This window comes from Protopterus annectens, chromosome 11.part0 (assembly GCF_019279795.1).
Source record: "Protopterus annectens isolate FY-2018-M chromosome 11.part0, PAN1.0, whole genome shotgun sequence".
Taxonomy (NCBI): Eukaryota; Metazoa; Chordata; order Ceratodontiformes; family Protopteridae; genus Protopterus; species Protopterus annectens.
In genome coordinates this window covers 146,297,975-146,324,077 of record NC_056745.1, presented here as the reverse complement: position 1 = coordinate 146,324,077, position 26,103 = coordinate 146,297,975, and the positions used below count along the sequence as shown (strand labels likewise).

The 26,103-nt window shown below is 40.8% G+C and overlaps 1 protein-coding gene across 12 annotated transcripts in view; it reads right to left on the bottom strand.

The window, feature by feature from the left end:
• Positions 1 to 26,103, bottom strand: part of A4GALT (alpha 1,4-galactosyltransferase (P blood group)) — a 1,248,973-nt gene that overhangs the window by 511,803 nt on the left and 711,067 nt on the right. The window contains exon 5 of one of the 12 annotated variants that reach the window (XM_044087539.1): positions 5,149 to 5,336. The exons of 10 other annotated variants lie outside the window; for them this stretch is intronic. The gene's annotated coding sequence lies outside the window, so the exon portion shown is untranslated. The remainder of the gene's footprint in view (positions 1 to 5,148; positions 5,337 to 26,103) is intronic. One more of the 12 variants, XM_044087541.1, reaches the window with a different exon arrangement.

The window sequence follows — 26,103 nt, the reverse complement described above, 5'->3', positions numbered from 1 at the left end:
CAAAAGGACCAATTGCAATACCAGTAGATTGCCAGGCACCCAGTATTACTGTTTCACAGGTTAAAACATTACTGTCCAAATCCAAGAATACAGCTTCTATGGGATCTGACAATATCCCTGGCTGTGTTCTACGTGAACTACAGAGTGACCTGGTACCTCACCTGTGTGCCCAGTTCAATCACAGCCTCACCTCAGGCTTTGTCCCTACCAAATGCTACAGTCATCCTACAGTCATCCTTCTCCACAAAGGAGGAGCGACTACAGACCCTGGGAACTATTGCCCCATTAGCCTGACGAGTCTGATATGCAAATCTATGGAATGCATCATCATGGACCTAATAAACAAGGATATAGGGAATCTTCAAACTCTGGATCCCACACAGTTTGGTTTTGTGAAGGGTACATCATGCCTGCTCAGCTTGGTCGACTTCTTTGAGTCAGTCACCAAAGCTGTGGATGAAGGTAAGGTGGTTAATACAGCCTCCATTGATCCGGCCAAGGCCTTTGATACCATTCCCCACTCAGGAATCATAGAAAAACTCACTAAGCTAGGCATCAACACCTATATCACTAGGTGGGTTGCAAACAGGCTCACAGATAGAACCCACAGTGTGAAAGTAGCTGACTCTAAGTCAGACTGCCAATCTGTCACGAGTGGAGTCCCACAGGGTTCAGTCCTGGGTCCTCTCCTGTTTGGTATCTACTTCTCTGAAGTCCAGGCCAACACACAGGGACTCTGACTGACAATGTTCATGGACAATTACAAGTTGGGAGCTATTATTAACTCTCTAAGTGATGTTGACATCCTACAGAAAGGCCTCAGTGAGACCAACAACTGGTGTCAGAACCATGGCCTTAAGCTCAATGCCAAAAAATGTGTCATCATCCCCTTTGGGAAAAACACGGTTCCCACGAATTACCACATTGATGGTAGGCCACTGAACACAGAAGGCATTATAAGAGTTCTGGGAACACAGGTTGACAGCAACCTCTCTTTTGTGGTCAGAAAGTCCTTCTATGTGGCACATCTAAATACTAAGGGTTTTGCATCCAGGAAGAAAGAGGTCATTGTCTCTCGCGACTCTTCCCTCAATAGGCCAATCATTGAGTACAATGCCCCATTTGGCATGTACCTCACTAGACACCTGCAACAACTGGAGAGGCCGCAAAAGTACCTCACAAAGAGGATCCTAGGCCTTAAACACTTTTGCTATATGGACAGACTCAAAAAACTCCAACTATTCTCTGTCTCATATCGCCTACTTAGAGGTGATCTCTGCTTGACTTACAAAGCCATGTTTGACCCAGCTCTGTTAGAAATGCTACATCTAAAGAAATCCCAATCCCTCCGTACCTCGCGCTCCAGATACCTCAACCTCATTATCACAATCAACAAAACATACTGGAGGGACAAGTTCATAACCCAGAGACTGCCCATGCTATGGAACAGACTTCCCATACATGTCAAACAGAGCACCTCACTGGCCTTCTTGAAGAGGAATCTTGATGAGTGGATGGGAAATAGAAAATTCACCCCAGGGATCACTCCAGTGGCTTTACTCCACAGAGGCACTGGGAACTTAGGTTGGGTGGCACGATGCCAGGGTAATCCTATGGGCTAGGCTTGTAGGGGCTCCAGGGCCATTAGCCTAGTACACACCTATGAACCTATGAATCTAAGCCAAGCATAGCCGACATTATACTAACCCCTTTAGTTGAAAACTGTATATGCAGCTGTGTAATCTATGCTAGGAGTACCTGTCTTATTTTCTAACATATTTTCTCATTTTACACCCTTGGTCTCTAAACCTGACCTGGTTCTTTATCTATATTCTGTTATATAATCATCTGCAAATGACAGTGAGTATAAAAATGGATGCAAATACTTCACCCCTCATGTGTAGACATAGAAACGTTTGATATAAAACATACATGGTTGTTTGTTTGTCTTTTCCTGGTATGGGGTCGCCACAGCAGAACTCTGGTCTGTTAATGATAGGCAGTAGATTTTTAGGGTGCTGAGTTGCCCAATGCCCAACCTTCAGCAAAGGTACATCCATTCACGCACATCTTTCAAAGGCCACTTGACTGTGGGAAGGACATGCAGACTCCACACAGAAGGTGCTCCAGCCAAGAATCGAACAGGAGAACCTCTTGCTGTGAGGCAACAATGCTACCACAGCACCACTGCAGATTCACTATATAAAACATACATGGTAATTATTTTTATTCTGATCAGTATGCAGTGCGTTGGCTTCCTATTTAGGAGGATTGTCTCTGCCTTACCCCATTGACTACAAGGATAATTTCCAATTTCCTTTTCTGGTCACCATTGGATTAATTGGGTATTCAGAGAATGAATGAATGAATGAATGAATGAATGAATGAATGAATGAATGAATGAATGAATGGAGATCTACATGATTACCACCTCCAGTTATGTTATAAATAGTTGTTTCTCAACCAGAAAAAAATAGGCTGATTAAAAGCAGCCTTGAAATAGATGTTAGTATAATCACCCTTAGATGTACATGCTTGCATATAAAAATGAGACTATGCATGCAAGCATCACTTGTAAAATTATTTGTCAGTGAAAAGTAAGATAGTGCGCATGTAAACAACTGGACATCCACAATAATCGTGCTTCAGCAATTCCTGTTATATAAGGCATATACATCACTTTCCGAGTCGCAGGAAGGTAAACATTTCTATAGGACTTCACATATTTATAGGGTACATAAGCTGCTATACTAAACATGATCTTGTTTACAACTGCACACCCATTCGTGTTCAATTTCTACATTCGTCATTTTCTTTTTAGTGATAATTAACCTTTCCTAACACAAATACCTGCTTAAAAGTTCCTGTAAACACATAATACCAAAAATATTTTATGATGTAGGTGGCCCCTTGATTTGTCATTTATAGAACAGCATAGAACTCCAAGGTTTCACTTTCAAGCTCCGGATGTGATATTTTTATCTGATGAAAGAAAATGCAGCCCACCACCTTTTCTTCAGCTATCATTGCAATTTTCTCTTGCTGTCCTTGAGAAAATCATATTTTGCACTGTCATCACATTCTAGCACTGATTACTGCACCTCCATTACTTATTGTAAGATTATATATTCAAGTACAGGCAGCCAAAGAGGAACAAGCTGGTCAGGGACGCAAGAACCCAAAATGTTATGCCATTCGTAAAATTCACAAAAGTTTAACTACCCCCCTGCCCCCCCCCCCCAGTAGGCCCATAATATCAGGAATAGGCTCTTATTTAGAGCATGTAGGTTTGTTCGGAACAAACCTACATGCTCTAAATAAGAGCCTATAATTGTTCCTGGACTTTCACTTCAACTAATATTTATTGAAGGTACCGTCGCATATAAAAAATACAGGTGAATTATGTGAAAGTTTATGTAATATGGAGTGGAAAGATAATTATTTTTGGGTAACAGTGGATGTTAGTGCATTATTCACCAACATCGAGACTAGGTGGGAATTGGAAGCTATGGCTAGAATAATGGGTGAAGGGCCTCGAACCTCCTATTTGTTGTCTGTTTTGGAGTTCTGTCTAAATCATAACTATTTCAAATGGAAGGACCAATTCTTCTTGCAGACGAGAGGGACAGCGATGGGGGCAGCTTACCCCCCACGTATGCTATTATCAACATGGGTGACTTTGAAAGACAGTTTATGTATTTGAATGAATTCTTTGTTAGGAATTTGATGTATTGTAAAAGATACATTGCTGATTTAATTTTTGTGTGTAAAGATGATCAGGGACGGTTTTTAAGATTTATGGAGTAGATCAATGACAATTTTCATGGTTTAAAATTTACGTGGGATTTAAATCCATGTAATATGGTGTTTTTGGATGTGGAATTTTATGTGGATAGTGATAGCAGGGTTCAACATAGGCCCTATAGAAAGCCCACTTCAGTTAATAGCTTCCTTCACGCTGATAGTAAGTATTCCCCTCACTTAATAAAATCGTTGCCCTATGGAGAGGTTAGGAGGATTTCTTATAACACATCAGATAGTACGTTAAGGGATGTCTATTTGAATGAAGTACATGACAGATTAGTTTTACGTGGTTATTCAGAACATATTCTACTGAAGGCTAGGAACAAGGTTTTGGGGCATAATAGAAGAATGGGAAGAAAAGTTGTTTTGGAATATATGGATAGAACAAGTCTTGAAGACGGAAAGGGAAATTATTTTTTGTTACCAGATTCTCCCCCTTTTGCAAAACTTTGGAAAATATAGTAAGACGTTTTTGGTATGTGATATGTGATGATGTCTCTAGTGGACATCTTTTTCCTAAACATATTACTTTTTCATATGGCAGATACAGTAATTTGAAGGAGTTGTTGAGTGGGGATGGCACCAAAGTGAGATCAAGAGGTACAGTGGGTACACAGATTTGTGGTAATTGTTCAGTGTGTAGCAGGGTCAGAAATTAGGATGATAATCAATCAATGGTAGAAGGTACAAAGCTACAGAATTTTTTAACTGCAATTCTTTTGGAGTGGTTTATATTATTGGGTGTGATTGTAGGAAAACTAGCTGGTATATTGGACAAACCAAGAGAAAAGTTTAAGTACGTACAATGGAACATCTGGGCGATATAAGGAGACAAAATATGGATAGCCCAGTAGCTGGTCATTTTATCTCCACACATGGGGGAGCAGCAAATAGCGTATTCTTTAGTGTTTTAGCACAGCCAATTTTGAAAAATGGAGGGAGTTTCAAAAGGGAACTTGATAGGTTAGAATGTAGGATGATTATAAATATAACCTTATAAAGGACTTATATATATATATATATATATATATATATATATATATATATATATATATTTAATAAACTTATAAATAAAAAATAAAGGAGATTATATAAAATTGTATAAGAGGTGTTTTCGTATGCACATGTGTATATATAATAGGGTCTTTTTAAGATACTGTGTTAAAATTTAAGTTCATAGTGATCCTTGATGCAATTGTTTAAAATGTTTAAAATACTTAATTGATTGCATATAACTGGTCATTCAGGAGCACTTAATATATGAATTGGATTGTATGCAGTTGAACTAATTATTCCCAGAAGGCGAAAGGCCGAGCTACCAGAATAAACTAAATGCAAACTTACATTCTTTGGTGTTCATGGTCCCTGTGTTGAAGCCATTTTTGGGTGTTTTTGTGGTTCAGAGGTTATGGAGTGTTCATTATGTTTTCAAGTTTGTTCCTTCTCTGCTGAATTATTATTCTAATTCTCTAGCTGTTCCTGCTTTACATGGATATCTCAGATGTGCTTGTCCCTTCCTGTAATAAAGCAAGCTAAAAGAACGAGTAAAAAGATCACAAAGAAAAAACAGTTGGTTAAAAACAAACAAAAAAAATCTAACAAGCTAGACTTTCCACTGTGTGATTTCTTAAACCTCTTGTATTAGAGACGACATGAGATATATGCAAATTACCCTTTAAGAACATCAGGTGTTTCAGCTAAATGACAATTCTGAATGTCCATGACTTTTTTTCTTTTAAGTTTATTTATGAAAAATTTCAGGCCAGTAAGCCAAACCCCACTAGCTGTGGACGTGCATGTTTCTGCCTTCTTATAGCATCAGTGCAGCATAAGTGGAATGTTTAGGTAACATTTGGAATAAAGCAGTAAACCTGATGCCTAAGCTTAGAAACATTGCTAAAAAATATGCAACAACCTTAAAACGAATTTACTTATAACAAATTATATGAAGTTTTTAATAATTAATGTTGTTATGTTTAAACACTATGAATATAGCAGTGGGTAAAATAAAATATTCTGTATGGAATGGACAACAAAAAAGCCAAAACATTCAATGCTCAAAATGGTTTATCATTTTTTTCCTGAAGCAGAAGTCATTTTAAGAAGTACCCATGATAACCCAATGTTGCTGTTTCTTGAATCAGATGCCAGAAAGAATGTCTGAAGATGGTCATCATATATAATAGCGACAGAGGATAACTAGAAAGCATTCTAACAGTCCATTTACTTATTCATTTGCTAAGTATTTCAGATAAAGTTTAACTTTATTTTTTATTTTTTACAAAATCACAATGGCCGCTTTTTGTGCAGTGGCCCAGAATGATTTCCACTATGGGTGTAATATATACATACAACTATATACCTTCTTCACATTTTCACTAAGTTCCAGTACTTCCTTCTTATATTCAAGCGAAAATTGATGATCTCTCACCCCCTAAAATAAATGCATAAATAAATAAAACATGCATATGTGTATATACCACTGCAACAGAATCAGAGCTAGTGTTAATTGTGGTAAACCAAATAGTCTAAATGGTGATGTAGAAAAAAGGTTGTGTATTGTACTCTTTAGCTAGAAGCCACGGTGGTACAGTGGTAGCGTTGTTGCCTCACAGCAAGAGGTTCTCCTGTTTGATTCACGGTTGGAGTGCCTTCTGTGTGGAGACTGCATGTCCTCCCCGCGGTTGAGTGGCCTCCGAATGACATGCGTGAATGGGCGTGCCTTCGCTGAAGGTTGGGCGTCAGGTTGGCAACTCAGCACCATAAAAAAATCTACTGCCAATCATTAGCGGACTGGAGTTACGCTGTGGCGACCCCTAACCGGGAAAAGACAAACAACAACATTGTACCCTTTAGCTAACTAACAAAGTCACACGCAGAGGCAACTTTCTCTCATCCATCTAATTAGCACAATAAGAGGGAACAAGGAATAAAAATGAAAACATTTTTTTCTTTAACTTAATGATCGAACATAATAAGAGGGAACAAGGAATAAAAATGAAAAAAAAATTTCTTTAACTTAATGATTGAGATAAACAGTTATCGAATGTAGCAGCGCACTGCTCTTCAAAATTACTAAAAGTGCCTCCATCAAAATCCCTCCTCAACGCTGTTATAAAAGCATGATCTTCAAATAAAGCACACATGTGAAAAAAGTGTTTCACAACGTGCTGCTGTGGTATTAAAAGTGCATTCAAATAGCACCATGCCTGATGTCGAATGTATCAGCTTGTTGGCAGCTAGCAATCCAAGAAGGATACAAAATATGTATAGGAGTACAGATGTCACTAAACAGGAAACGGATTCTAGGGCAAGATACGGCAAGATTTCAGCACCTCTTTCTACCCATCTCTTGATAACCTAAATGTTTTAAGAGCTAAGCAATTTGTACCTAGAACATCTATGCCTATACTTTTCACTCTTTAAGTCTGCTTGTACTGGCATTCCCTCTTGCTTAAGAGGACTCTTTAGTTTGGTGTAGCATGTTATTGGCTGTATTCGAGTACCCAGCATGTTTAACAAAACATTTCTACAACACCTAGACACTGTTGCTCCATTGCGCAAAATCAAGGTTAGAACCTCTACAAACCCCTGGCTCAGTAAAGTAACCAAACAAATCCTCAAGTCCAGCAACACTGCCTGTCTTTACTATAAAAAAAACAAAGAAACACAAAACCTAACTAGGTACCAAGAACTGTGCAACTGTGCAAAAAAATGCATTAGGCTGGACAAAAAATTCTATTACACAATATTACAAACTAAATACCAACACAACCCCCAAGAATTTTGGAAAAATGTAAACCAGCTACTAAAACCCACCCAAAAGGCTACCCCCAAACCAACCACCACTGACACTAAAGTTCCCATCGAAACACAATTTAACTCCCACTTTGTGAACTCATTTCTGTCCTTAGTATCACAGGACAGTTCCTTCCTCACTAGCCCCCCAACACAAATAACACTAATACAAGCTTTACCCTCAAAACAGTTTCCACCACTTCAATCAAAAGCATGCTCTCCAAACTAAAAACCTCATCTACAGCAGACGACCTACTCCCCAGCTATTTCTTGAAACTCACAGCAGATGCTATTGCTATCCCAATCTCCACTCTAATAAACAGATCAATTGTTGAAAACTATGTGCCCAAACTCTGGACAATATCCTATGTTACACTCATACAGAAAGTCAAGACCTCCACTGAACTTAATAACTATAGAGCCATTGCTTTACTCTCCTCCCCTGGCCAAAATCCTAGAAAAATGTATCCATACCAGGTGCTAAAATATCTCCTAGACAACAACATCCTGTCACCTACTCAACATGGTTTCAGACCTGCCCATAGTACCACTACAGACCTCAGCTTCAGAGACACAATAAACCATCTCAGAAACGAAGGCCTGCAAGTGTCAACTCTTTATTTGGATATGTCCAAAGCATTTGACACAGTCTCACACCAAATCCTGCTAAACAAACTAAACCAATATCACCTGTCAAATTCTACTCTTACCTGGTTCCAAAGTTACTTAACTGACAGGTAACAGGCTGTGAAATGGAAAAAAATCACTCTCTCTTCAGCTGCCAATAACTATAGGAGTCCCACAGGGCTCTATCTCAGGACCATTACTGTTCACAGACTTCACGAATGACCTCCATACCTCCACACGGCATGCATCTATCATTCAATATGAAGATGATGCTACCTTAATATGTGCTGCACAAAATATTCCCACCCTTCTGCAAACAACTCAACTAGCATTCTCTGACATTAAAACCTACCTTACCAAAGCGCAACTTATCCTTAATCCAAAGAAAACTCAGTTTATGATTATAACCAGTTCTAACAAAAACACTGACAACAGTCAATTCACTATCTACTCCACAAATGCTACTCCAATCACTCCAGTGGCACAGGCTAAGCTATTGGTAATAACCATAGACTCCCACCTAAAATTTGATAGTCATCTCAACTTAACTATTAAAAAAGTACATGCCAAACTGAGATCACTCTACCGTATCACACCGTTTCTTACCAACAACATAAGATCAGCCATTGCTCACTCCCAGCTTCTATCCACCCTACTCTATGCATCTCCCATTCTGACTAATCTCAACAAAACTAAACTAAACAAAATGGAAGCCTGCTATAACAGAATTGACCACTTTGCTGCAAATTGCTCATATAGAACTCATCACTGTACTGCTTTGAGACAGCTCCACTGGCTTGAACTGCCCAACCTCCTAACCTACAATCAGCTCTGCCTCTGTCATTCTATCTATTACCTCCCCAATAAGTGTCCTGCCCTCAAAAACCTAGTACAACATCTCTCAGCCAAAAGGCCTCTTAGATCATCAAGCAAACTACTACTAGAAGTCACCAAAAGCTACAATAGCTTTGGAGACACACTACACAGTAGTTCAGTGGCTAAAAAATTGAACTCTCTCCAGCATATAAAACACATTGTCCATAGCCTCTTTTAAAAACCTCATTAGGCAACATTTCAAGCAAAGCTGACAGTGCCATGACTGCTCCCCAGGATAGTGAAAGCAGATTAGGTACACATACTAAACCTAGAGTACTTGATAGTTTTGACTCTTACTCACAAACACTGGCTAATGTACAATGTATGTACTGTACCTGTGTACTATGTATGTATTCTACCTATGTTCAAAATTTCAGCTGTACAACACAAATCTATTAATTGCCTTTATTTTTAAATTAATGTTTTCTTGTTTGTTCTCTCCACTTTAACTATTGATGTACTGCATACCACTGTAAAAACATGTCTATTGTAATTTGTGTGTATACTGATCATGTCTAAATATCTAAATGCATCTGTAATTATTTTTCTGTGTGGAGCTTTTCTCCCCAGGCCTCTGCTGAAAAAGGGCATTTTCTGCTCAGTCAGACACCCCTGGTTAACAAATGTCAAATAAAAATAAATACTGCATATTATTTAATACTTTTAAATATTTCCTTTGTCTTTGATCTACTTCCAGTTAATGAATAACTGCACTGGCAATCATATGTGTTACTCAATATTGTATTATTTATTTGATCTCTGGCTTGCTCTCTTAAAAGAATGCTGGTTGCTTTAGATGTATTCATATCTTCTGTTCATTTTTGATTTCATTTGGAATTATTATTCTTTGTTTCTTATTGCAAATATCTGCATTGCCATCTTGGGTCACGTCATTCCTGAAAAGGATCTATGGACCAGCATACATAACTAAATTAAGAAATATGAAAATAAATGGTTGTTCTGATGCCCCCAAACAGTACTTGGATACACTGTTTACTACTAAAATATTATAACATTTCAACTCAATGTGCTCTTTTGTTATGCTATTGCCTGTTCATGCACTAGTTGTCAAAGGTGTAGCCAGGCATACTCTTTGTACTCCAAAGAGTACAATTTATTTCTGAATCTGTTAGAAACATCGGGGCTTTATCAAGTGAGTCTGTAAGTACTGGGTCATGAATAACAAATGGCGTACTTTGGTTGTGAAGGTGTTTCTGAAACATCTTGCCAGGCATCTGTTACTCAATATGTTGGTTCTAGGTAGAACAACTGGAGCATGCAGTTGGCCCCCTTGCATTATTGTGTGCCCGTGATTACATTTTTATAGTTCGTGATGGTTACCTATTATATTCTCGAAAGCCGACAATGTCGAATCCGACATTGTTGACATGGGAATAGAAAAAGTGCAGAATGTCGAATGGGTAAACGGAAATCTCTGTAAGGGGAGATTTCTGTTTACTTCAATGTAGTGTGGTCTTGGAGTTGGTATATTTAAGTAGCGGGGGTGTGCAGAGGGGCTTGCCCCCCTGCCTACACCCTTTAGATTTTCTTTTTTTTTTATTTATTTTTTATGAACATTCGAAATTTTAATGGTTCGATCATTAAAGGTCGACCTTTAGTGATTCGAACCATTAAACTTTCAATGCTCTAATATAGACCCGTTTATGATAGACCAAGCACAGAATATAACTTTGTATCAGTAGTAGGGATAAATGGCTACAGCAGCAGTTTGGACAAATTTGTCTAAATTCATCCTTGCATACCATCTGCTCCTGCCTTTTTGCTAAAAAAAAATAATCATATTTCATCAGCTCTAAGTCAGTGTAGTAATGCATGGTTACAGTCAAGCAGGGTTGAGGGCTGTGTTAGCAACAGTGAAATACAGCATGTTTAACATCATCTTTTGAAGAGAAGATCAGAAGATCAGATTCAGAAAACTCAACATTGTGGTTGACATTAATTCTGAAAAGAAAACAACAGGAAGGAGTACTATGTTAAAGCTATTTCATAGCGGGAAGGAGTATTATGTTAAAGCTCATTTCATGGCGGGAAGGAGTACTATGTTAAAGCTCATTTCATAGCGGGAAGGAGTACTATGTTAAAGCTCATTTCATAGCGGGAAGGAGTACTATGTTAAAGCTCATTTCATAGCGGGAAGGAGTACTATGTTAAAGCTCATTTCATAGCGGGAAGGAGTACTATGTTAAAACTCATTTCATAGCGGGAAGGAGTACTATGTTAAAGCTCATTTCATAGCGGGAAGGAGTACTATGTTAAAGCTCATTTCATAGCGGGAAGGAGTACTATGTTAAAGCTATTTCATAGCGGGAAGGAGTACTATGTTAAAGCTATTTCATAGCGGGAAGGAGTACTTTGTTAAAGCTATTTCATAGCGGGAAGGAGTACTATGTTAAAGCTCATTTCATAGCGGGAAGGAGTACTATGTTAAAGCTCATTTCATAGTGGGAAGGAGTACTATGTTAAAGCTCATTTCATAGCGGGAAGCAGTACTATGTTAAAGCTCATTTCATAGCGGGAAGGAGTACTATGTTAAAGCTCATTTCATAGCGGGAAGGAGTACTATGTTAAAGCTCATTTCATAGTGTTCACCCAGACATAAAAAGCATTCTAAAATTGCAGTGGCAGTGTAAAACAGACTGATTAATTCTGGACTATAATGGGCTAAAGGTGTAGAGAAAAACACTAGAATTAGACCCCTGGCCTTGTCTACACTTCATAGGGTAACTGTCCTTTAACAGCTGAGTGGTGCTACCCCCCCCCCACTGAACCTTTAGAGTAACTGCCCTTTATCAGCCAAGTGGTGCTACCCCCACTGAAGCTTTAGGGTAACTGTCCTCTAACATCCAAGTGGTGCTACCCCCACTAAAGCTTTATCCAACCACACACAGAAAGGATCAGTTAGAGAGAAGAAACTGTCTGCAGGTCCAGATTAAAAAAAGTCTGCTTGTCTCATTCCCAACTTTGTCTTTCCGGACAATGAAGATGAGCTGGGCTTATGCTGAAGTTTGGGCTTGGATCAAGCCAACTGTGACTCACCCACCTATAATATATATATTTAGGTGTGTGCATGTGTATTTATATAGGGATTTAGTATGATTATTCAATGGCACCTTCCACTGAGAATCAAACCATTGATAAGCAGGAGATCAAATGTGGAAAGCTCCAACAAATTCAGTGAACAGCCAAAAAACAAGTAAAACACAAAAAGACAGCACTTTTGTTGGGGGGAGGGGCTCAAGTCCCTTACACACCAACACCTCCTTGGTTTTAAATACACCAGCACCACTTCCAAAATCTTGCAACATTATGGAAAATGACAAATTTCCTTGCACCACTCTCTGCCACTATTAGCAAAACACACACTGTGCCGAAATACCCATCTACGTAGACTGCTAAGCTTACATTGCAGCATTTGAATAACCGGCTTTGATGAAATGCTCTAAAACTGCATTTCAACAAACTAATGTAACACAACTCCATGTATAGAAATATATGATGGTATATGTTATAAAATGTGATAAGGGACTTAGGGACACAGGTGGACAGTGGTCTCACCTTCGATAACCACATAGCCACAACAGTCAGAAAATCCTTCTATGTGGCACACCTCATCACTAAGGGCTTTTCATCCAGGAAAAAGGAGGTCATTGTCCCATTGTACTCATCCCTCATTAGACCCATTATAGACTACAATGCTCCGTTTGGTATGTACCTCACAAGACATCTGCAACAACTGGAAAGGCCACAGAAATACCTCACTAAAAGAATCACAGGCCTAAAGCAGATGCCCTATGCTGACTGTCTAAAAAAACGTCAGCTATACTCTGTCACATATCGCCTACTCAGAGGAGATCTCTGCTTAACATACAAGGCCATGTCAAACCCAGTGCTGTCGGACATGCTACACTTAACGAAATCCCAATCCCTCAGAGCCACATGCTCCAGGGATCTAAACCTGGTCATCACAATGAACAAAACATGCTGGAGGGAAAGGTTCCTGACCCAGAGACTACCCATACTCTGAAATAGACTGTCTATACATGTCAAGCTGAGCTTCTCTTTGGCCCTCTTCAAAAGGAACCTTGACAACTGAATGGGAGATAGGAAATTCACCCCAGGGGTCATGTCAGTCACCCTGCTAGACAGGGGACCAGGGAAATAAATATTCTGGAAAGAAATAGCCAGGGAATTGTTATGGCTAGGCTTGTACAGGCCCTAGGGCCGATAGCCTAGTACCAACCTATGAACCTATGAACCTAAGCCATATAATGTCTATAATTGCCTTGAGTAATGCTTCTAAAAATATGTATATAGCTTGCTTACAGAGTGGATTGCAAATCAAAAAACAATACCTCTAATGGTTTTTGACTGAGCAGCTGAAAATGTCATACATATTAAGTTTTGGGTGCAGTGGGACAACAGTTTAAGTGATATGACCACTTTTTAAATGCCAGGTAGATTTGGGCGGGTAGCAATAAGCATCTGTGAGTACAAAATGGAAGTCACTGGCTACACCCCTGCAAGCTGTATGTGATGTTTGCTTCAATATTATTGCAGATATGCTCTGCACACTGGATGTTCATAGCATGCAGTAGTTCTGGATATGCTTCCTACTCTGGACAGTGACTTGAATGGGCATTGTGAACCAATGGGTCTTTGTGAGCCAATACTCTGGAGGACACCAGGAAATACATTTAGAAATAAATATTGTGATACTCCACAAGCAGGAGCTGTGGTATGGTGGCTGCTGACTATTGTTGGTAAATATGGTAATAGATAAACACTGGGGTAATCAGTGCTTAGTAAGCATTTTTCTTTCAAAGGCTTATATTTGGTGGGTGGGATTGTGGAGAAGCAGTCATATTGTGTACAGTGAAAACAGGTGATGTTTACTGGCAAACTGGTAAGAGGATAACAAAACTCAGCTGTCGAGTAGGTGTACGAAGCATAAAGGATGGGGGTAGAACACATCACTTGGTTAGTACAGTTGCTGATGAGAAAGTCTCCAAGGTTTATGAGCTGTTACCAAGTATGAAATTGCTTCTGTCACAGCTGCTCAAGCTTTACAGCTCAGTGTAGTACCTGTACAGGTGTGCTTTGCTTGCTTCATGTAGGAACAATGCATTGGTGCTGTAGTGTTTTTTTATGCCCTCTGAGATTGCATTCTCCTAGAGAAAGAGTGATATGGGTTTTCACTGTTTATGGTTGGTCACTCTTTTGCAACAGTCTTTGTTTAATAATAATAAAGGGATAGTAGGTGGCAAAGCCCCCAGCATAGTTGGTATTAGGCAAAGGCCAACTAGGTGGCCGCCTAGGGTGCTGGTCTGGCAGGGGCACTTTTCCAGTAATCTGGATGGTTTAGGTAGACCAGGATGGGAGCGCTGTGGAGACCTTTTGCCAAGGGCACCAATTGATGAAAGGCTGACCCTGGCCCCCAGACAGCAAACTGCAGTGGGGTTGCTATCTTGAAAGAGTGTTGTTTTTGTTGTTTACCTACATAGTGTGTTTTCTCATAAACTGTGAAGTCTCAAGTACAACTGCTGTGAGCATGCATGTGCCTGAACTGTCAGCAACAAACTGAATTTGACAGGTAATTGTGGTTTCATGGGCAAATCGTGGTTCCATCATACCATTAGTCAAGACCAGATTCATCAAATGACAATTCACTAATGCCATCTTATTGAACTGACATTTAATGGAGATCATTGCACCCTCTTCTGTAAGATGTGGTAACTTTAGAGTTAAGTTTTGAATGCGGGTCCAAAGTAGAAATTTGTTTTTCTTTAGGAATTCACTTATTTTTTGTGATAATTTCAAACACATGATCTTTGCTGAAATAGCCTTTGATCAACCATGTCATATCCCTGCTGATTGTTTGATTTGTCTTGTATTTAGAAACATGTGACAGCTGACTGCACATCAGTAAATCAGCAGCAGACACATGCTATGTTATATGGAAACTTGCTTTACCATACAGCCACACTAAGCTGAAGGTTTATTGCTGCAATGTAACAGTACTCTGTAAGCAAGAAGTAGCTGACAGGAATCAAACCCGTCCCTTATACTTCACAATACAGTACACATTTCTTTCTTGATAAATCTTTCTTTCATCTAATGGTGGCAGCATTTCAACACTAAAGTTTTAGATATACATGACTACATGTACAAAAAATACTAACATCTTTATTAGGCTGACTAGAATTTTCTTATTTACTTTTGTCTCTACCACTCCCAGAGAATGATCTTAGCAGCATTCTGCACTACAATCAGTCATGCCGGTACTGTAGCCAGCTGTGCACCACTGGGTTAACAGCTGCTGCTCTAATCATGAAGAGTGACATGGGGGGGGTAACGTTATCTTGCAGAAGTGATATTATTTTTGTGGAAGTGATGCAACCCAAAACCAATGTAGTTGGCACCACTTCAGTTCCTTGAAGAAGGCATACTGTTGACATCAGGGTTACTTTTTTCAAGGTCATCATCCATCCACAACCCCTTTTTCCTATTTTTACACATGTGGTCAGGGTGTTACTTCACCAGTCATAATCATCTAGAGCCAAGGTTAAGGTTTACACCACTGGTTGGCTAGACCTGCCATGGTAGTTCTTCCATACCACACACTCGTGCGCACACACTCACACATATGGCCAACTTAGAGTGCACAACTGCAAATACAGGGAGAGCAAGGCATTTGAAGGTTTCCTGTCATACCTTATCTACTTTCTGTCTTACAAGATGTCCTTAATTTCCCCGACAAATAAAATATTTTATCTGATACCTTTTTGACTTCTGGCTATAAAATGTTTTTCTACTTTCTACGCACTTTATGAACTTTATGGGATGTAATTCTTTGGAATATAGGTAGCGCATGTCTGAAGTTGAAATATTCTTTAAAGGTTTATCAAAACATTTTTAAACATTTAAAGTCAACTAAAATTTCACAGTCAGTGCCAGATCAACTGAAAACAAAGAAATGAAGGTATGTATTTTCTTGTCTTCAAAAAATGAACATAATCCCCCGGATTTACTAAACTTCCATGCAAGACTAGTGTAGTCCTGCACAGAAGCTACCATTTAGGAGCAGGACAGCAGCGCGCCATGCATATTAATAAGGTGCACTGCCCGAGCTCCTAGGCTTACATGGAGCGTGTAAGAGTGCAGGGGGTGTGTCTGAGAGCAGAGCTCTCAGAATAAACATGCCCCTGCAATGTAGAACAGTAGAAAGGGGTATGCAATGAGCGAGGCTGCTCACAGGTGTCCGCATATCCCCACCAACAGTCTCCCGTGTGTATAACAGCAACAGAATATAGTAATAAAATGAAGAAAAGCAATTTTTTTGTTTAAAATCCGATTGAAGATAACCGTAGGTGAGCGGGTGTGCCCATCGTTTAGCTACAGTTAAAGCAGCTTAAAAGGCTGAAGAGGATAACAAGGAAGATATATGCAAATGAAGCAGCACAGCAATAGTGTAGTGGGTAGAACATTTGCCTAATGAGCAGGTATTCCCGGGTAAAGTCCCACTGCAGCAAATTCTATTTTACATGGCAAAGCATGTTATGACCAATATTTTTGTTGCATAACCCACTAAATAACATATATTTATAAACTGGAGTACTGCAGTAAATGCATATGTGAGGTGTCAGTATCATAATGAATAAGGCACTAGTAAGCAGCTCTAAGCATAAATAAGCAGTAGTAAGGATAAGTAAGCACTAATTAGCGGGTGTAAGCCCGTTTGCACAGCAGTAAGCAATGCCTACACTGGCTAAGCAATTCTAAAGCTAACTCTCTGCAAGCAGATGTAACAGCAGGTTAGCAGTGCTTACCCTCATGCAAGCCTGCTTACAACTGCTCAAAAGTGCCTTAATCACTCTGTATCCAATGGCCCTTGTTCTGCCCAGCAACAAAATAAACAGCCATGCAGATCTTGAATCCAGGACCCTATACACCATAGTCTCAGTAGTTATCCATCAAGCCATCACAGAAGTTCAGACGAATAAGGTAGTAGCAAACAAGTCCTCATCATAGTATAACCAAACTGAACCTATGAAAGGCATCAGTATACAGTCATAAGTGCCATAACCCACTACATAACATAAATATGGGAACTGGAGTACAGCAGTAAGCCCAGAAGTGAGGTGTAATTGTAATAGAGTGTTGAAGTCCCTAATAAAACACAAGGACCCCACAGAGTGTATGTACACATTAATCATGGATACCAGGCATACATATAAGGTGTAATGAATAATAACACAATACCAAAAAGGCATTATAATGAATGTCTAATGTAAGCAATGCTAAGCATTGCACAGGCCAGCTTAGGAGGTGTGAGCAATGTGTAGACCAGCTAACTGTTTGTGCCTGGTGGTATTCCCTTTAAACAATGCCAACCTTAGGTAAGCAAGTTTGCCCATAGCTTACCCTTTTCAAAACCGGCCAATCATGGAAAAAGTGCAGGAAATCAGCCCTACCTAAACCCAAGAGGCGAGAATACATCTCATAACTGGTTGTAGCTTCCCCTTGCAGGCACTATGGCAGTAAGGGGAGAAGGAGTGTGCTTCTGGGTGCAGCAGTGGTACATCCAGGAGTCTAAGGTCATGGCAGGACTCCTAGTTAAAGACCATGCACAGAGACTGCTGCAGGGCCAGTACCAGGGCTCCCAATATAAGGAGGAGGCCTGGGACCATCTCGCCCATGACCTTACCAGTGCCACTGGCATACCCCAAGGTGGTGAGTAGGTCAGGCACCACTATGTTGACCTGAAGTGATGGAAGGGGGACCTCTTGGAGGAGTGGCTCCAAGAGGCTAGAGCATCAGGGGATGTACCAGACATGTGTAAGTATCACCCCGGTATGTGTGTAATAAGTGCCAGCTCAGGTATATCATGGATAGTTATGGTTAAATATTCCACTTATGTCCCCCACAGCTGCAACAGAGCAGGCCGTGAACCAGGATGCCCACATCTGCCGCCTGGCATGGTTGCGATGCGAGGCAGGTCAGTAATAGTCATGCTTTTACTGTCATAGAAAGTAAAAATAAAAATAGTAGTAAATTAATCGCTGGTATAAAACCTGCATTGTTCAAGGCAAGTACTGCATACACTAGAGAATACGGCAGGAAGAGTCTCATATTGTTTGTGCAGCAATAAAAGTGTAATATCCTGACAAAACAAGTCTAACTGGTAGACTGCATGTGTATATTCTGGTATCATATGGTAATATAGATATGCAATCATGTAATAGTACTGTAGTATTAAGCACTGTTACCCACACCATGCACCATAAATTGAATGCGTAGGAATGCCTTTATATGACAGCTGTAATCCCCAAAGGCCATTTAGTACAACTGAGAGACACATAGACAGTAAACAGGGAAAATGCAGACAACAAAAACCAAATAGCACATGCAACTGAGATGTGAACTGTTGTTTGTTTTAGCACACAAAGCCATGGTTCAAATCCTGCCAGTGGTAGTAGTCTGCATACAGAATCATACCCCACAACTGTACAGATATGTCCAGAATGTCTATTAAAGTGGCCCATATCTATTGCATATCAACCTGTCCCCCTGGGAAATCAGTGGGATGATCCCAGACATATAGGCAGCAAACAGGACATACAACTGATTGACACACATCTATGACAACAAACCCGGCACACTAGCAACTCCCCAATACCTTATGTGACTAAGAAGCCACGTATGTCCCATTTACACCCCAGCTTGTTAAGCTGTGGTCAGAGTATGTACAGTAACATAGTGAGATGTATGTGCGTAATAGTAATGTGAAACCTGGTGTGGGAACATTCAGGTAGTGGTAATAAACATTCCTCCCACAGGTCTGTCAGATACCAACATTGTGCCCAGAAATACAAGAATGATATGCAGTTGCTCTGAATAATGAGGTATTACACATCACTGTCACCCACACTGTCCTACAGCATATAACTGTCTAGGAAATCTATATAAGAGTGTTGTTATACAAGGTCAGAATGCATAAGCACAGGGGATTAATAAGACAGAAAGCAGATTGGAGATATACAGCAATATCAATATAGCAGATACAACTGTGATGGACAGTGTTTAAGTTGTAGCAGACACAGCCATGGTCTGAATCCTGGGAATGAAATTAGACTGCATACAGTTTCATACCCCACAACTGTACACAGGAGGCCATAATGTCCAGTATATGTGCCCATATCTGCTGCCTGTCCCCCTGGTACGTCTGTGGGATGATCCCAGATGTGCAGCCAGCAAACAGGGAATACAAGTGATTGTCAACCTTCATGAGAACACACCTGTCACTGTAACAACCCCCAAAACTGTTAGGAGAGTAATATTTCAAGTATGTCCTATCTACACTCCCATGTTGTCAAGCTGTGACCAGAGTGTGTACAGAAACAGAGTGAGATGTATGTGCATAATACTAATGTGTAATCTGGAACCTTGTGTGGCAACAGTCAGGTAGTGCTAACAAACATTGCTCCCACAGGTACTTTGGATATGAACACTGTGCTGAAAAATACAGACCGATATAACCTGTACTGGTACCGTCCACCCTGGTATTGTAGGGGATTGTGAGTGTTGCAGTTTCTCTGAATAATAAAGTATCACTGGTCACTGTCACCCACACTGTGCTACATAATATAACTGTGTAGGAAAGCATGTATATGTGTGTGTCAGGTCACTAAAGGTGGAAGAGGACAATATTCTAGATATGTCCAGGCACACCAGCATGTGGTCAACACATGGCCAGAGTCTGTGCAGAAAGAGTTGGATAGCATAGTGCAAAACATCAACCCGGAATCTGGGCGTATGTGTACAAACAGTTAGTCAGTGTTAACAAACATTCCCTCCACAGGTATACCAGATAAGAAGTGTACACTGCAGGTAAAACCAGTTCACGTGTAAAGATGTCGACAGCCATATCAGTGTTTAATATAAGTCTATAGGGTAGTGTAGTAAGATTTGTAAGGTACAGATAACAGCACTGACTAGGAAAGTAATATGGAGTAGAGGAATATACTACTTGTTAATTGACATCTTTCTCCCCCCCACCTTATCTCCAACAATAATCAACATACCCACCCCAATTGGTATGTACTGACTCTGATAATGTCCAATTGTTTGATAAATATTTTAATGGTTCCCATGCATGCGCCATATTGAATTATTCCAACATTGTTGGCATGGTGCCATCAATGTACCTGCATGCTGTTCTTATTACCACTGTGGTCCCATATATGCATGTGTTTTGTTTGCTATGCAACTGTTCCGTATCTGGTGTCTGGGTTAATGGGAATATTTATGCATGTTGTTATACCTAACCCTGGAATGTGTTGACTATTACAAACCCATATATGATGTTGAAACCTAAACACTATAGCATGCTTGGGAAGGCCAGTCCCAGTGGACCCATCTGTCCCACCTCAGCTGGTGGAGGCACCGGACACCAGCATGTCTGGGGCCCAACCCTGGACCTCCCTGTCCATTGGTCCTGCACCACCTTCGGGTGGAACTACCTCAGGGGATGGGGTTGGCCACCCCCTGGGAATGGGTGCGGACAGGCACCTTTCACCCATTGCCAGGTCGGGGTCGTGGTGCATAGAGCAATCAATGAGCAGTTCGGTGATCTTCTACGCCAGCTCAAGGGCCGCATGTCATGATTAGAGAGTCAGCCTGGCTCTGTGGCTCAATACCCAGCACAGCCACCTTCAGGGCTGTGAAGGTGCAGTGGTGACTGCCCATGGGTGGGGACCTCAGTCCCACTGTTACCACTAGGGGGCTTGTGGGCTTCCGATATCCCAACACCCCTCCCCATCAAGGTCTTTACCCCCCACATGTGTTATATATCACCCTTGTATGCGTCTTGTGTGTCTTGTCTGTTAACCTACCCAAATTACCTCCCCAAATACACCTACTACCCCTTCCCAACATCCCACTCTCACCTAAAAAAAAAGAAAAAGGGCAATCTGTTCCCACAAAAAAATCAGGCCCCATACATAGCTGTTTATTTCACACACATGTCCACTGGACACATGTAATCTGGTCTAATTGGCATCACAACTTATTATTGCTGTCCTCACCCCTCTCCCAGAGGTTTGAGTGTCCAAATCTACCTCCAAATTCAGTGTATATGCACAGCTGTTGCTGTAGAAGAAATGGGCAGCTATGGGCCTTCCCTACACCCTTCCTGCAAATCCCTAGCTATTTTCCCTACTGTCTTTCCCTCTTTGTGCCCCTTTTTTCACCACTTTCATATCAATCCCTTTTTCTTTTCTTTTAAAGAAATTAGCATGGGGATAAGCAGCAGTAAGACCTTTTAAGCAGCAGTAAGTGGGTTTAACCCTGTCTGCACAGGGGTAAGCAATGCCTACACATGTTAAGCAATTTAGAAGCTAACTGAGTATAAGAAACTGTAACTGGAAGTTAGCAGTGCTTACCTCTGCGCAAACCCTCTTACAACTACTTTAAAGTGCCTTAATCACTCTGTATCCAACGGCCCGTGTTCTGCCCAGCAGCAAAATAAATAGCCTCTGCAAGACTCAAACCCAGGACCCTGCACACCATAGACAAAGTGATTTACCACTAAGCCATGCCAGATATACAAAAATCTGATGTTTTCAGAAACATATCATCCAGCCCAGTATATTTAGAAATATATATATATATATATATATATATATATATATATATATATATATAAATGGGTCTACTTCATTTACCCGAACTTCCAATTGCCCGACACCCATTTGCCCGACCCCATTTGACTGAAATTTCATTTGACCGACATTTCATTTGACAGACAAGTATTATTGGCAAGAAAATGGGATATGTCCCCTTCCCCACTGTAGTGCAGCCCTGGAGTTAGAATATATAATTAGGGGGGTGTGGGGGCAAAGCCCCCCCGCTTACTTTTGTTTTACTAAGCAATATTAAAGCAAAACTAAACACTATAATATGAAATTAAGTGGGGGCTTCGCCCCCACACCCCCCATTGTGGGGGGCTGCGCCCCCCCCACACCACCCTAACTATATATTCTAACTCCAGGGTCACACTACAGTGGGGAAGGGGGCATATCCCATTCTCTTGCCAATAATACTTGTCAGTCGAATGAAGTGTCGGTCAAATGAAGCGTTGGTCAAATTAAATTTCGGTCATTTGGTGTTGGGCAAATGGAAGTTCGGGCAAATGAAGTAGACCCATATAAATATATATGAACATATATACATGCAAATGCCTACATCAACACATATATATGTCTACACCTATATGTCTACATATACACAGCAGGTTACATATATGTACGCAGATATATATCTATGTAGGTATATACGGACATAGTTATGTATATGTAAGCAGATATATATATATCTATATAGGTATATATGGCCATAGATCTGTAGATAGCAATGGTAGATTAACAGAAACATATATGTCCACATGCACCATTAATGGGGTTGAGAGGCCCCAAACAATATATGTCTTGTACGAAATGGCATACTCCCCCCACAGCCAAACACGTCCACCCTGCAATACACTACCAAGTGTTGCAGATCCCATAACCAGGACCTGACACAACATGGGAAAAAGATTTTAACAGTACTGCATCCCACCTGTATGATGTCAGGCTGCTATTGATAACATATCATGCAGTATAGTCTGGCTCCCATAGGAAATGTAAAATGTGGAAGCTATCAACATCCCCAGGATACATATACACAGACACATATATGCAGATAGAGCTATACACATATATATATATAGATAGATAAACATGTGACTACACATACAGATGCAGATATATGTACAGTAAGATACTTATGTAGTAGGCGCATACAATATGGTACAGCCACTATGCCTACAGTTAACACCCTAACAACTGGACACTGGATGAGTCACCCATACAAATGACATTCGTTGCCTGCAACATATACCCACAGAGAGGTCATAGGATAAACACCACACACAGGTTTGCAGAAATGGAATACCTTAATTTGTGTACTATTACAGATTTATATGCCATGTCATATAGCTGTTCAGACACTGACATCCATATCAACAGATTAATGCAACTGTGAAACAGTTATATTAATACAGTAGTCTGGAAAGGTCCACAACTGTTGCTCCCCAGGACAAGCCCTTCAAATTGTACAATAGTAAAGACAGACTGGGCCACAGGATACCACACAATCAACAGTAAGGGATGCAGGTGTATAGTCCAGCAGCCTCTATCTACACTCTGTACACAATCACTAGGTGGTAAAGACTTCACTTGACCAAATGGGATGTAACTGTTACATAACAAGGCATAACTGACACCATCACAGGCACACTGGCAAATAGAACAGTCTGTATGGCAGGAGGCAGTAGGCTTGCAGTAACCCACTTTATGTAAGTAATGTCAAGATAGGTGACATGTATGGTACTGTACATCCGATACCTTAAGGCAGCTCACCCCTGATACCCCCACATTTTGTAACATCCTATGTTATGTACGGTGCACCCCCCCCTCCTAGACTCAATAATACAGGGCCATATACCACTGTTACATACGCTGGCCTCTGGAGTGCATATGGCCACACATGTATTGTGTAGGTGAAGCCTACACATATATGGCCCCAGCTCCACCGTATGTGTGGTGGATACAACAGCAGTGGACTGCTGGCAGGCATGACAACGTGGTATATGTGTATGTGCATATGTATCTCTATCTGTATATGTGTAGACATATACTGCTCTGTATATGTATATATCTGGGTGTGTATATGCATATCTATGTACATATACACACCCATCTTTATATGTCGATATGTACATGTGTAATTATCTATATAGATATCTGGATAATCATATGTACATATATACTCACCATATGTCCTGAACAATGGGTGTAGCCCTACCTCAGCCCCTATAGTCCCACCTTCATAGTGCAAGGGGATGTCAGGCATGTATAGCAGGTATATTAGCAGACTATTGCTACTGTAATAGGGATTGTCTTCACAGACATGGTGTGTGTGGGAGGTCACATCTGCTTTTCACATGTGCGCCATTGGCTACTGACAGACATCCTAAGGACATCATAGTACAGTACCGCTGCAAGCATGTAATGCTCCTGTGGACTACAGCAGAGATATTGGCCAATAGATGTGGACATTCTAACACACTCTGTATAGTCCTGAGGTTTACACAGAACCCCTTAGTTCAGAACATGTGGACTAAGCCTGACAATACGGCTATTAGCAGCCATGTAGATGGGTATAACACATGACGATTGGTATACATTCGCCCCCATAGGTTATGCATTCACACACCCCTGTCTGTCCTGACACATAACAACTGCTGGTACAGAGGTGCCATAGACACATACTACCCACTACATATTGACGTACATCTGTACAGCATCCCACCGCTCTGTCTGACATACATGACTGTTAAGGGAGGCCCGTCAGCAGTACATCTGTCAAGTATCTGGACATGACACCTCACTGGGTAAGTACACTAAGCTACTAGGCATGTAACAAAGCATTGTGCAGGCTACAGGCAGACTGACTCAACACTGGCCTACATCTCCTATGGGGGAATGCACATGTACCTGCATATATAACAGGCAATACAGGCATGTTACAGCACAGGGTAAGATACACATGTGTGAAAGTGCATAACTACAACCAATGTGAACACAGCCACAACCACATATGGTAAGCTAGCATAATATTACAGTATATGGACTGTCTGTTTAACACCATCCTCATATGTGCCACTCACACACTAACCTTACATATACTGGGCCGCTACACAGTGTGGTCTGATGCCCATCTGTGGTAGGGGACATGTGTGTGTATGGCCCTACAAACATGTAAGTCAATACTGTAACAAACAGTGGAGCAGCATGTAACATCAGATAGGACGGGACTTAGGATGATGACATCTACCACAGTCTGTACACAGGCCAAGGTACATATTAACAATACACAACCTGTCTACATTTACCATAAGTACACAGACCTCCTAAGTACTGTACAAACAACCACAGAATGTCCAGGTTATGTCATCAAATATAACCCCTACTGTACATAACAAGTATAGCAGTCTGATATCTCACTGGCTTGTTATCAGATATGATGACATTAATTATGGTGTAGAGCACATATGCACCTCTTAATGCATGACATACAAAGGTTGACTGAGTTGTGGCTGAAAGCACATACACAGGGCCAATATTGACATGTTGCTGTGATAGCATCATACATTTACTGTTGTAACAGGGTTTGTTGCAACATATGTCCTATAAGGTATATGAAGTCAGTAACTGCCACGGCTTTCACCATCTACAGACTGCAATCCTCACACTACCTTCAGCAGTTCACAGATACATGCTCACTGGGTAACACATGAAAGCAAAGACACCACACACTGCCCAGTCTGCAGATGACCCTACAGATGGTGAGTCCTCATAAACATAGAACTGACGTGGCAGGTATTAATACATGTAGGACAGCCATATCCATACACACCCTGTTAAACCAACATTACTCCGAATGCAGTATAGCAGCACTTATAGTCTGTAGTCAGGTCAGGCACATCCCCCTCCTGTGTGTTGGCCTATTTCCACAGTGTATGTTGTCAGAGGTAAATCCCCAATACATCTGAGATGCTGTTTGCCAAACAACAGACGAGTTCCTGCTCACAGTGAATAAAAAGGCCCAACGCCAACATGATGTTCCTAGATATTGGAGTATGTTTCCAAGCAATTGGCTATGGGAATGTTATCACAGCTGTTCCACATGCAATCAGCTAGGGGAGGGCTGCAATTTGTGCAGAGGCCATCAGTTGATCATGAGCATTACCTAAAATACACATGCTGCTGCCTAAGCAAAGCAGGTGTAGGTCTCCACATCCACCAGTGAGGGAGTGAGAGAGGCAGACAGAGGCAAAGACAAGTCAGGGAGGAGTGGGAGAGAAAAACTTAAGCATGT